This window comes from Drosophila suzukii, unplaced genomic scaffold (genome assembly GCF_043229965.1).
Source record: "Drosophila suzukii unplaced genomic scaffold, CBGP_Dsuzu_IsoJpt1.0 scf_22, whole genome shotgun sequence".
Lineage (NCBI taxonomy): Eukaryota > Metazoa > Arthropoda > Insecta > Diptera > Drosophilidae > Drosophila > Drosophila suzukii.
In genome coordinates this window covers 28,114-40,104 of record NW_027255909.1, presented here as the reverse complement: position 1 = coordinate 40,104, position 11,991 = coordinate 28,114, and the positions used below count along the sequence as shown (strand labels likewise).

General features: G+C 39.9%; 1 long non-coding RNA gene across 1 annotated transcript; it reads right to left on the bottom strand.

Moving 5' to 3' along the window:
• Positions 1 to 9,828: 9,828 nt before the first annotated feature.
• Positions 9,829 to 10,852, bottom strand: LOC139354770 (uncharacterized). The gene is made up of 2 exons (XR_011605623.1): positions 10,700 to 10,852; positions 9,829 to 10,635 (listed from the first exon to the last, which is right to left on the bottom strand). It is a non-coding gene; the product is annotated as an uncharacterized lncRNA (long non-coding RNA).
• Positions 10,853 to 11,991: the final 1,139 nt, after the last annotated feature.

Sequence of the window (11,991 nt, the reverse complement as noted above, 5' to 3'; positions counted from 1 at the left end):
AATTGAGCTAGCTCTGCTTCTGCCAGAGCTGCGGCCCCAGGTGTGCTATCCAATTCGTCGTGGGCTTGCCTCAGTAACGCCCAATGGAGATCCAGGTGCCTTTGTAGGGCTGGGGTGACAGTTGGGGCGTTCGAGGGTAATGTTAATGATGACTCCAATTCGTTGCATCTTCTCTGCAACTGTCGGATCCCCGTGTCAGTTGCGGAATCTTCTTGGACTTGATCTCTTGTTGTGATCTTGATGTTGACCGAGGTTCGTCTGGGGGCCTTCGGAAGCCCGCTTCCAGTCGGCATGTTGTCCAGAAAGATATTCTGATATTTTTCTACCAGCTCCTTAAGTGCTACTAGTCGTGAAGAGTACTCATTTCCAGTGGGTAGTGCCGCTTGCTGGACTTCTTCATCTAGGTCGCAAAACTGCTGCCAGAGATCGTTTAACTGATTTAGCTTACCGGAATCTCGATGGCGTCGGTCGGCAGAATCCTTGCCATTCTTAATTGTGTAAATCAATTCATGTGTGACTTGTTTCTTCTATGAATGAAGTAGGCATATTGTGTGTCTTGGAAACAAATATTCCTGTGAAGCTGGATGAAGCTGACGTTCCTGTGACGCTGGAAGAAAAAGCGTATCTTTTGAAGCTGGATGAAGCTTTGAGTTCTGTGAAGCTGGATTAAGCTGAGAATCCTGTGAAGCTGGATGAAGCTGGGTATCCTGTGAAGCTGGATGAAGCTGACGTTCCTGTGACGCTGGAAGAAGAAGTGTATCCTGTGAAGCTGGATGAAGCTGTGAAGCTGGATTAAGCTGAGTTCCTGTGACGCTGGAAGAAGAAGCGTACCCTGTGAAGCTGGTTACAGCTGACGATCCTGTGACGCTGGATGAAGTAGCGTATCCTGTGAAGCTGGATAAAGCTGACGATCCTGTGACGCTGGAAGAGGAAGCTTATCCTGTGAAGCTGGATTAAGCTGACGATCCTTTGACGCTGGATGACGAAGCGTATGCTGTGAAGCAGGATGAGCTATGGTTTCCAGGGCGGGTGGATGTGGTGAACTTAACGGGTCTTATCACCAGTCAGAGGTTCGGCCTTTGGTGGATCACGTCGGGGTCACCAATGTTTGTGCCTAACCAAAGTAGACACTTCTGGGTCACACCGCGGGACAAGAGGGAAATAAGCACTTGTCGTTGGCACGGGGACGCTTTGATGGCAGGACGATCGCGTCGTGGCAATGGTAACGATGGTTACTGCGATGCCGGACCACAGGCGATGCTGAGCTGCGCTGAGGATAAGCTAACGTGGTTAGCTGCTAGTTGAAATAGTGTATTACGAACCCTATCCCCAGAGGTATGAAGTAGAACCGCGGAGTTATGAGGTGTGTTGATAACTGATTTATTCTTCATTTGATACCTGCTTATATACTACTTGGAACACGGAAGCTTAGTGTAATGATTAGTGAAATAAGCTATATTCTAAAGTAGGTCAGGGAATTATGATTATGGTGCAGTTCGCTCGGCTAAAACATGTGCTGACTGCATTGGCGCGTCAGTGTGCCGTTGAGTCGGTGAGACGGCGAGTAAGTTTTTTTTTTTTTTTTTTTAAATGCTTTGCTATTTATTTATTGAATCTTCTCCCTTTGGATACTAACAATAAGTGTATCAAATCTTAGACTAATTAATCTAACTCACAGTCATATGACTGATGTTGTGCTAAAGGGGCCCGAAAGTTATAGCTGGCTTGGCAGGTCGTTGCGTTGTAGACGGGATCGGCTGGAAACCCAAGTCAAGACTCTTGCGAGGCGATTGGGGTGCACAGAGAGTTTTTCGTTGTAGGACGCTTTTTGTTTGTCTATTTAATCTTTAACGGTAAGAATGCTTAGGTCCCTGTGGATGTTTTGGTTGCGAATATACCATGGTGCCCCAGTGATAGTTCGCAGGATTTTCGATTGAGCGCGCTGTATAATGTCTATGTTGCTTCTGCTGGCGTTCCCCCATAGCTGGGAGCCATATGTCCAGATGGGCTTGAGAGTGGAGTTGTAGAGCAAAACCTTGTAGTCCAGACGCAGGGGCGAACGAGCGTTAAGAATCCAGTGGAAGCTGCTGGCCTTTAGTTTTAGATGTACTTTCTTGCGTTCGATGTGTCTTCTCCAGGTTAGTCGTCTGTCAAGGTGGACGCCGAGATACGTTACATCGTTGACTTGGGGAATCTGCGTATTATTCAATAATAGTGGAGGGCATGTTTGCCTGTTGAGAGTAAACGTTATGTGTTTACATTTTTGTTCATTTATTTTAATCCGACAATCAGATAGCCACCTCTCTAATACGAGGAGGTGGTTTGCTAGCTGTGTTGTGGCTCGGCCTGGGCACCTCGAGCGACTTAAAATTGCGGTGTCCTCAGCGAACGTAGATGTTGTTAGCTGCTCGTTCGTGGGAATATCCGCTGTGTATAGGAGGAACAGAGTAGGCCCTAGCGCGCTTCCTTGCGGGACTCCAGCTTTGATAATGTAGTCGTCGGAGTTTGTTGTATTGCACCTTACTGCGAAGGTCCTGTTGTATAGATACGACTCAAGAAGCTTGTGAGTGTAATCAGGTAAGTGTGTTTTGATTTTTTGCATGAGGCCATCTAGCCATACTCGATCGAAGGCTTGAGATACATCGAGGAATATTGCGCTGCAGTATTCCCGATGCTCAAAGGCTGTGCGTATTTCTGATGTTATTCTGTTAACTTGTTCGATTGTTCCATGGTTTTGACGAAATCCAAATTGATGAGCAGGGATAACATTGTGTGCTCCTAGATATGGTGTTATGCGAGTTAGAAGGCATTTTTCGAACAGCTTAGACAGACACGATAATAAACTAATTGGTCTGTAGGATGACGGAATTGTGTGGTCTTTTCCGGGCTTCGGTATCATAATGATAATAGATTTTTTCCATTTTTTCGGATAGTAGCCGAGAGTTATAATCCCATTGAAGAGCTTACAGATAACCTCAATGGCAGAGTTTGGAAGTTCAATTAACATTTTTGGGGTTATTTGGTCACCGCCAGGGGCCTTTTTTGGTTTCAGTTCCCCAATGACTTTCGCGATCTCCTTTGGCTGAAACAATGGTGGTAGGGAAATAGATTCAGATTCGATTTGTGGTAGGAAAAATGAACCAGTGGCAGGGTTCGGCTGGAAGACGTTTCTTAGATGTAACGCAAAAGTTTTGGCTCTATCTTCGTCGCTGCGGGCCCAGATGCCAGATGAGTTTCTTATCGGAGTCACTGTTTCGATTGGAGAGCTCAGATTTGGGTGAGCCCTCCACAGAGGATGTTTTGTACTGGTTGGCGATAGTTTTGTAATGTACTGCAGCTGTGCATTTTCTGTTTCTTGCTTTAGAGCTCGATTTAGTGAGCGAGTGGCTTCCTTAAGACGTTGTTTTGATGACGGCGATCTGTTGGCTTGCCAGGCACGTCGCAGGCGCCTCTTTTCTAGGACTAACCGTTCAATTTGCAGATTAGTTTTGAAGTGGTTGGTTTGCGCGTCCCTGCCTTGTGGTGTTGAGATAGTGGCTGCCTCCGAATACTTCTTCAAGAGCATCGGTAGAGCAGTCGATGTCCGCTTCGATGTTGAAGTGAGGGGTTAATTTGATGTGTGAGCTTACATACTTTTTATATTTTAACCAGTTGGTTCTGTGCGACGTCAGCCTGAGGGGGTGATCTGTGGTTCTTATGCTTTGAAGAAGAGTTATTAGCACTGGCGAATGGTCTGACGACAGGTCCGAAAGCGCTTTGGCGCTTATTATATTGCGGGGAATGTTTTTTGTCACCGCAAAGTCTATTAGGTCTGGAACTTTCCTGGGGTCTCTTGGCCAGTATGTGGGGCTGCCAGGGGAAACATAGTCTAATTTGTTGTTCGGTTTTATGATTGCATTGTATAATTGCCTTCCTTTGGGAGTCACAAGGCGTGATCCCCAGTGCGTGTGTTTGGCATTATAGTCCCCTGCAGCTATAAAGCGGTCTCCAAGCAAGTTGTAGAAGTCCATGAATTGTCCTTCAGAAATTGTAAAGCGAGGCGGGCAGTAGACAGCGGCTATGGTGAGGTTTCCGTTGCCTGACTGCACTTTGATAGACGTGGCTTGCAGGTAATTAGTTGAAAACCTTTGGTGAAAGTGGTGCTTGATGCGTTCCCTGATTAGGATGCCGGTTCCGCCGTGGGCTTTACCATCTGGATGGTCTGTGCGGTAGAAAGTGTAGCCTCTTATTTGGAAGTTGTATTTGTTTGTGAGGTGCGTCGCTACCAGTAGCATAATGTCGATATGATTTTCATTCAGGAACTGTGTTACTTCAAGGTTGTGCCGTGAAACGCCATTGGCGTTCCACATTGTTATTCGTAGGTTTGCCATCTGATTATTTGGACTGCTTAGCTGCAAGTAGCTGTAACACCATGTTCTGGTTTTGAACCAGTGTTTGCATGGTCGTTTTCATGAATGACATGAGTTCCATCATACTTTGTTGCATGGTGACCATCATAGTTTCCAGAGTGCTTTGCGACTGTTCTTGGATCTGCTGAGCGTTTCCTAGATTAGACTGGAGTGGGTTTTCCGTCCCCGATCGAAGGGCATCGGCGTATGAGAATCCTGTCAGGGTATTTAGTTGACCAAAGGAGGATCTTGCAGCCGTGCCGAAAAATACTTCCGGCGTCGTACGCGAGTAAGTGTACGCATTTTGGGTTTTCTGATGACGCGTTGCTATCACTTTTCGCATGCGGTCCTTCATCTCCTTGTAGACCGGACAGCCCCTGTAGTTTGCCGTGTGGTTACCTTGGCAGTTAACGCATTTTTTCTTTTTGGGGTCTTCTTTGTTGGCAGGGCAGTTAGCCGAATTGTGGAAGTCTCCACAAGCTACACAGACTGTTCGAAGCGAACAGTATGCCCTGGTGTGTCCATACTCCTGACAATTTGTGCATTGCACTGGGCCGTTCCTTTTATGTGGCTCTTCCACGTTAATTCTTCGGTGCAATAAGTATTGCAGGTTATAAATGGGGTGGACTTCATTTTTCTTCAAGACTCTGCTGTCTGGCTCCAGCTCGACCCTGAAGAGTGGTTGCGGCTCCTTGTTCCTGTTTATAATGTTACTGACGTTCTTTGCAGAAAACCCCTTTTCCTTAAGAGCATCGATAACTTCCTTGGCGGTTACGTCGGGCTCGATTCCTTTTATTACCACTTGCAGGCCCTTGCTGCTTTTTAGTTGGTACGTGTAGTAGCTTTTCCTAGCTTCCTCCAGGTATTTGGATACTGCTCGGAAATGTTCTTCAGATTTGGTCTGAAGCTTGGTTTCATGGATATCCCCTTTTGTGACCGGAACAACATGAAAGTTTCCGTCTCCGGTCAGCGCAACAATTTTGTTGACCAGGGCGTTCGAGATTTTCTCCCTAATGTAAATTGGTGGGGGCTTAGGTTTCGGTTGGGTCTCCTGAGCCCGTCCTGATTCATTTTCTGCTAGAAGCGCAAATCGATTGCTGTCGGATCTCCCGGGTAATATATCTTCTACTTGGACACGGTTTATTTTTGACTAGTTACCTACCGCGGTGTTCTGCGGGCTAAGCTTACGCTTGATATGGATGTACCGATCTAGTCCGGTCTGTATGGCCGGACCCGCTTGCTGAATTTTGTTTTGGTTTTGATTTGTTGTCGTTGTTTTTGTTGCCGTTGTATTTAGAGCTGCGGTTGCAGTCGATTCCAAAAAAATAGTCGTAGCTGTGGTTGTCGTTGGTTTTTTTGCCGTAGCCGTAGTTGTTGCTGACAAATTTAGTGCGGATGCAGAAGTTTTACCGTTGCATGTTGTTGGTGCGCCAGGGGTCGAAACTGATGGTGGGGGGGTTTTGCATTGTTGACTCCACGCCGTCGGAGTAGGGGTAGCCGTAAGTAAGCATGGTGGGCAAGATCGTGCTCTTTGGCTATCGACCGACAGTAGGGTCGTTTTTTGCACTTCGCTATCACGCGTTGAGACATACGAAAAGTAACCGTCTCTTCGGCTCGCGGAGCTGAGTCGCTCTTTATTCTGTTCGTAGCTCATTGAGCTTTATTAGCGTGGCACTTATTTATTATTATAAGATAAAATAATTATGTGCTAGTTTAAGACATTACACCGATTTTGTGGGTTGAAACCTAAATTTCTTTGGGTTTTAGCGTCTTTTCGCTTATTTGAAATTAACCTGTTTAGTTTTTGTGTTTTGTTTGCATTTAATTTAGCTCGCACAAGACACGTCCACTGTCTTCAGCGGTCGTAGTGCGTCGGTGAGTTAGTGAGACATATAATATGCTGATCAGCAATTCTAATATGCAGTGGGTGCTACTGAGCGGCTGGTACTGACACTGTAACATATGCTGACTGCATTGGCGGGTCAGTGCGCCGTAGATTCGGTGAGACGGTGAGTTAGTGCGACGTATAATATGCTGATCAGCAATTCTCATCTGCAGTGAGTGCTAATGAGCGCCTACTTGGCTTCTGCTTGATTTGTTGGGTGTGGTCATGTTGAGTATTTTTGGGTACGAATACAATACAATACAATACAATACAATACAATACAATACAATACAATACAATACAATACAATACAACACAATACAATACAATACAATACAATACAATACAATACAATACAATACAATACAATACAATACAATACAATACAATACAATACAATACAATACAATACAATACAATACAATACAATACAATACAATACAATACAATACAATACAATACAATACAATACAATACAATACAATACAATATAATACAATACAATACAATACAATACAATACAATACAATACAATACAATACAATACAATACAATACAATACAATACAATACAATACAATACAATACAATACAATACAATACAATACAATACAATACAATACAATACAATACAATACAATACAATACAATACAATACAATACAATACAATACAATACAATACAATACAATACAATACAATACAATACAATACAATACAATACAATACAATACAATACAATACAATACAATACAATACAATGGCTCGTACTAATTTTAATGTACTTAACAGTCATTGCTATTCCATGTATTTGAACCGATGTAAATTTGAATTTTCAAAGGATCCGAGGCAACTTTATAACTTTGTCAATGCTAAGCGAAAGTCTTCAGCATTGCCATCATCCGTACGATTAAACTCTATTGAGGCATCTACGGATCCCGAAATTGCAAATTTATTTGCTGAATTCTTCCAATCTACTTACAGTTCTGTTTCATGGTCTAAGTCTAGCTACCCTAATCACTTAAACAGGGCAAATTGTATTTCTTTTCCTGTAATCACCGAGAGTTCTCTTTTAAGTGATTTAGAAACTATAACGCCAACCTATTCTCCGGGGGCAGATGGACTCCCTGGGTGTGTTCTTAAGTTTTGTGCCCGAACTATTTGTAAACCCATTCTTAAACTTTTTAATTTGTCTATTTCATCATCTGTTTTTCCTACTATCTGGAAAGATTCTTTTATTATTCCACTCCACAAAAAGGGTGCGAAGGTTAATGTTCAGAACTATAGAGGAATCTCCAAATTGTCTGCAATTCCTAAAACATTTGAACGCATTATTACCTCTCAGTTGCAACATTTGTGCTCCTCTTTAATATCGCCGTGTCAACACGGTTTTGTTAAGCGACCACCACTAACCTGCTCGAATTGACATCTTTTGTACTAGATGGATTTAACAAAAAATTGAAGACGGACGTTATATATACAGATTTTAGTAAAGCCTTTGACTCTGTTAACCACTCTCTTCTTTTATTCAAATTAGATCAGCTTGGGTTTCCGAATAATCTGTTAACTTGGATTTCAAGTTATTTGAATGGTAGATCTCAGAGGGTTTTATTCAAAAACGCTGTTTCCAAGATGATCAACGTGACATCTGGAGTGCCTCAGGGCAGTCATTTCGGCCCTTTGCTGTTTACTCTGTTTATAAATGATCTTCCTTCTATCGTAAATCACTCTCGTGTACTAATGTATGCTGATGATGTTAAGCTTTGTTTTTCATATTATAATATTGAATCTGGTTTACGATTTAGGTGTTCTCCTAGATCCTAAACTTAAATTTGACTCCCACATAACCTCTACTGTAAATAAAGCTATGAGTGTTCTTGGGTTTATAAAGCGTTGGTCTAAAGAATTTGATGATCCATACACTACCAAATTATTATTTACCTCACTTGTCCGACCTAATTTAGAATACTGTTCTTCCGTTTGGAGTCCTCAGTATCAAGTGCTCATTGACTGATAGAGTCCGTACAGAAACGATTTCTTCTTTTTGCCTTACGTGGTTTGAACTGGGATCAAAACGTCAGGTTGCCTTCTTACTCGAGTAGATTGCTATTAATTAATTTGCCTACTCTAGTAAGCCGTAGAATTATGGGCCACTTGTTTGTACTGCTCTTAGTGCATCAACGTTCAACAACGATATACAATACAATACAATGCAATACAATACAATACAATACAATACAATACAATACAATACAATACAATACAATACAATACAATACAATACAATACAATACAATACAATACAATACAATACAATACAATACAATACAATACAATACAATACAATACAATACAATACAATACAATACAATACAATACAATACAATACAATACAATACAATACAATACAATACAATACAATACAATACAATACAATACAATACAATACAATACAATACAATACAATACAATACAATACAATACAATACAATACAATACAATACAATACAATACAATACAATACAATACAATACAATACAATACAATACAATACAATACAATACAATACAATACAATACAATACAATACAATACAATACAATACAATACAATACAATACAATACAATACAATACAATACAATACAATACAATACAATACAATACAATACAATACAATACAATACAATACAATACAATACAATACGATAAGGGTATTCAATTGCGTAGCAAAAGACAAATTTTTGTCTTTTGCATTTAAAAGTCAAATTTGTTTCTTTCCTTTCACTGTCATTACCATGGATTTAAGCCCAACTTTTCAATATATTTTTAGTATTTTCGATAATATTTCTTTATTAACCCCCTATTTCTACACAAGTACAACAGATTTGTATACATAGGCTGGGGTGTTGTAGGCCTTAAAAACTATTTTGTATGGAAATTGTTGTTGGAAGTGCTTACACTTTTACACTTTTCAAACGTTTGTAATTCTATTGAATAACCTTAATACAATTTATACAACACTTTATAAGAATATAGGTGATTTCCATGTATGGAGTTTCGGCATTTGAGAAGAAAATGTATTTGCACTTTTTTTAATTCGAATCAAAAATCACAACAATTTCCATCTTCTTTTCACTTTGATACTTCATCCACCTCTTGTGATTGCGATATTGGCAACTTATTTGCCAAATTTTTTCAGTCCACGTACTCATCTATTAGTTACGATATCCTATCCATACCCTTTCCCTCACTCCAACTGTATTTTAATGCCACTTATTAGCGAGGATGATGTTTTTCAAAACCTTCACACAGTCAAGCTGTCTTTCTCTTCGGGCCCTGATCTTGTACCGAGCTGTGTTGTAAGAAAATGTGCTGATGCTTTGTAGTGTTCAGTATGGGACAAGGATTACATTGGCCAATAATGTTGGTTCTAACTCACTGTTAAAAGAAACTGGGATCATTTAAGTGGCGTTGCCCCAATGCACAGATTATTGTTCTATTACTGAATTTTGGGTGAGATAAGCATAAGTACTCGACCGACAGAGACAACAAAATAATTTAAGCCATCATTTCACAATTTTATAGATTCCATTTTAATTTTGATATTTAACATTAATCACCTATATCTCTTCCTTCATTTATAACATTATAAGTTTTCAGTTACTAACTAGTTACTTGGGGCTTGAGGTGGAACATATGGTATCAAATCAATGTATATATATTTAGGTGATGATTCCGATATTTTATGTATATGATCTAGCTTCCCAAATGCATATTGCTCACTGTACTTATAGATTTTAGTTATAGTTAATTATGCAGTTAATCATAATCAAAACAATTATATAATTACCTGGCAATAAACAAGTATGCGCTACTTTAAGTAAGTTATCTTTTATAATTTTATCAAATTTTAGTCGCAACAAAAGCTTATCCAACCAACAGCGGCAGTGTAGGAATCAAAACTGGAGTTCCACGAAACGAGGATCAAAACAGAGGTATGAACTTGAGCAGGTATTCGAATACAGTTATGACTGCTGCAATATGTTTGTTTTCGCTACAATTGCTTATATTTTCGTTTTGTCGTAGGCATAGAACTCGTAAAAAGGTAGCTAGTTCTTGACAACTGAAGGCTGTGGCGGTTGCCTAATCCGTATTCCCACGTGTCTGCACTGACTAGGTCCAGTGGGCCGCCCGCTTCACCGTAGACAAATTGAAGGGTTTTCCTAGCTGGTTCAAAAATAATCTCGGATCGAATTAGCCACTTGTCAGCGTGCCTGGACGGTGGAAGAATTCTGCGATCGATTCGGTAGCTGAATTCGGAATTTACGCCTTCTGAATGTTTCACTCGGATTTTTGTTTGTTCCCTGTTTTAAATGGTGCACTATTAATTTACGGGTCTTGTACCAATTCACTTTTGATAAAGCTTACGTGAACTCCACGTGGGTAACCTTGCTATTTTCACTTGAAGTACTGACACTGCCGGTAATAAAAGCATATAATATAAAAGGCATATAAGTGGAATGATTCCATGGGAACATTTTCTGGGGTCTGTACTTCCAATATTTTGTGCTGAACTATAAGCTTTATCATAGCGGTGATATCGTATGATCTACGCGGTCTCTGTCATTCCACCAACTACCGACGAACTGCATGGCGAGGGCCGACCGAAATGTTTGTATATTCATGTACCTAAGTTGGACACTATAACCGCAGATAATGGGACAAGATCAGTTCGAAAGAGCATTATCTGAATTGAAAGGATTCTACTTATTTTTGGTCTGAATTTCTTTGAGGTGATAAAACTCAAAAATTCTACCCGTCTGCGTTAAGCAACTCATAATAAAACGTACTCCTATTTTTTAAAACTTTAGCTGCTATAAAAACAGGGGCTAATTTGCAGCTGAATTTTTAACTGGCGTTGCTTTGAGTAAAGTTGCGTGCAAAAACTTCGTCGCCGGTTTTGAGTTCTATGTTTCTACTGCGAAGGTTATATTTTCTGGCACTCAATTCCAATGACTTATTTATGTTATTTTTGGCTTCCTCTCTGGCGAGCTTTAACATATCTGGGTAGTCTAGTTTTACATCATCGTTAAGTACTCGTATATTCAGTTTGCGCAAAAAAGCATACACCCAAAAAAAAAATGATCATAGAAACTAAACTATTCGTACATTAAAACTAAACTGTTGAGTGTCAAAAATATCTTGATAAGATGCGTATTAACCTTATGACTCCGAAAGTATTAAACTGAAACTTTCGAAGTTATCAAAGTTAAACTAACGTGTATACAATTTATACTCACTCAGTGTACTGAAATTTATGCTGATAGTTTACTTTTTTATACTATTTAATATAAAAGCTATGTTATGTAGTCTTTGTTTTATACTATTTCGTATACATATTATACTAATCTAGAGAGCCGTAGTGTACTTTTTATGCTATTTATCGAAATCGTTAGTATACATTTTATACTATTTCGTATAAGACTTATTCGATTCCCCGTTGCCTATAGTATAAAATTTATACCATTTTGTTTTTTGTGGTATCCCAAAAATCCCAAACCCAATAAAATCACGTTGTATGTTGTTATTATTTCATAAATATTCATACAGTTTTATTTAAAATGATTTTATTATTTTTTCATATATTATTTTGTTATTATTTCAAAGATATTTGTCGAATTACGTTCGGGTTTAGAGCGGAGTGCGATTCGGTCTGGACA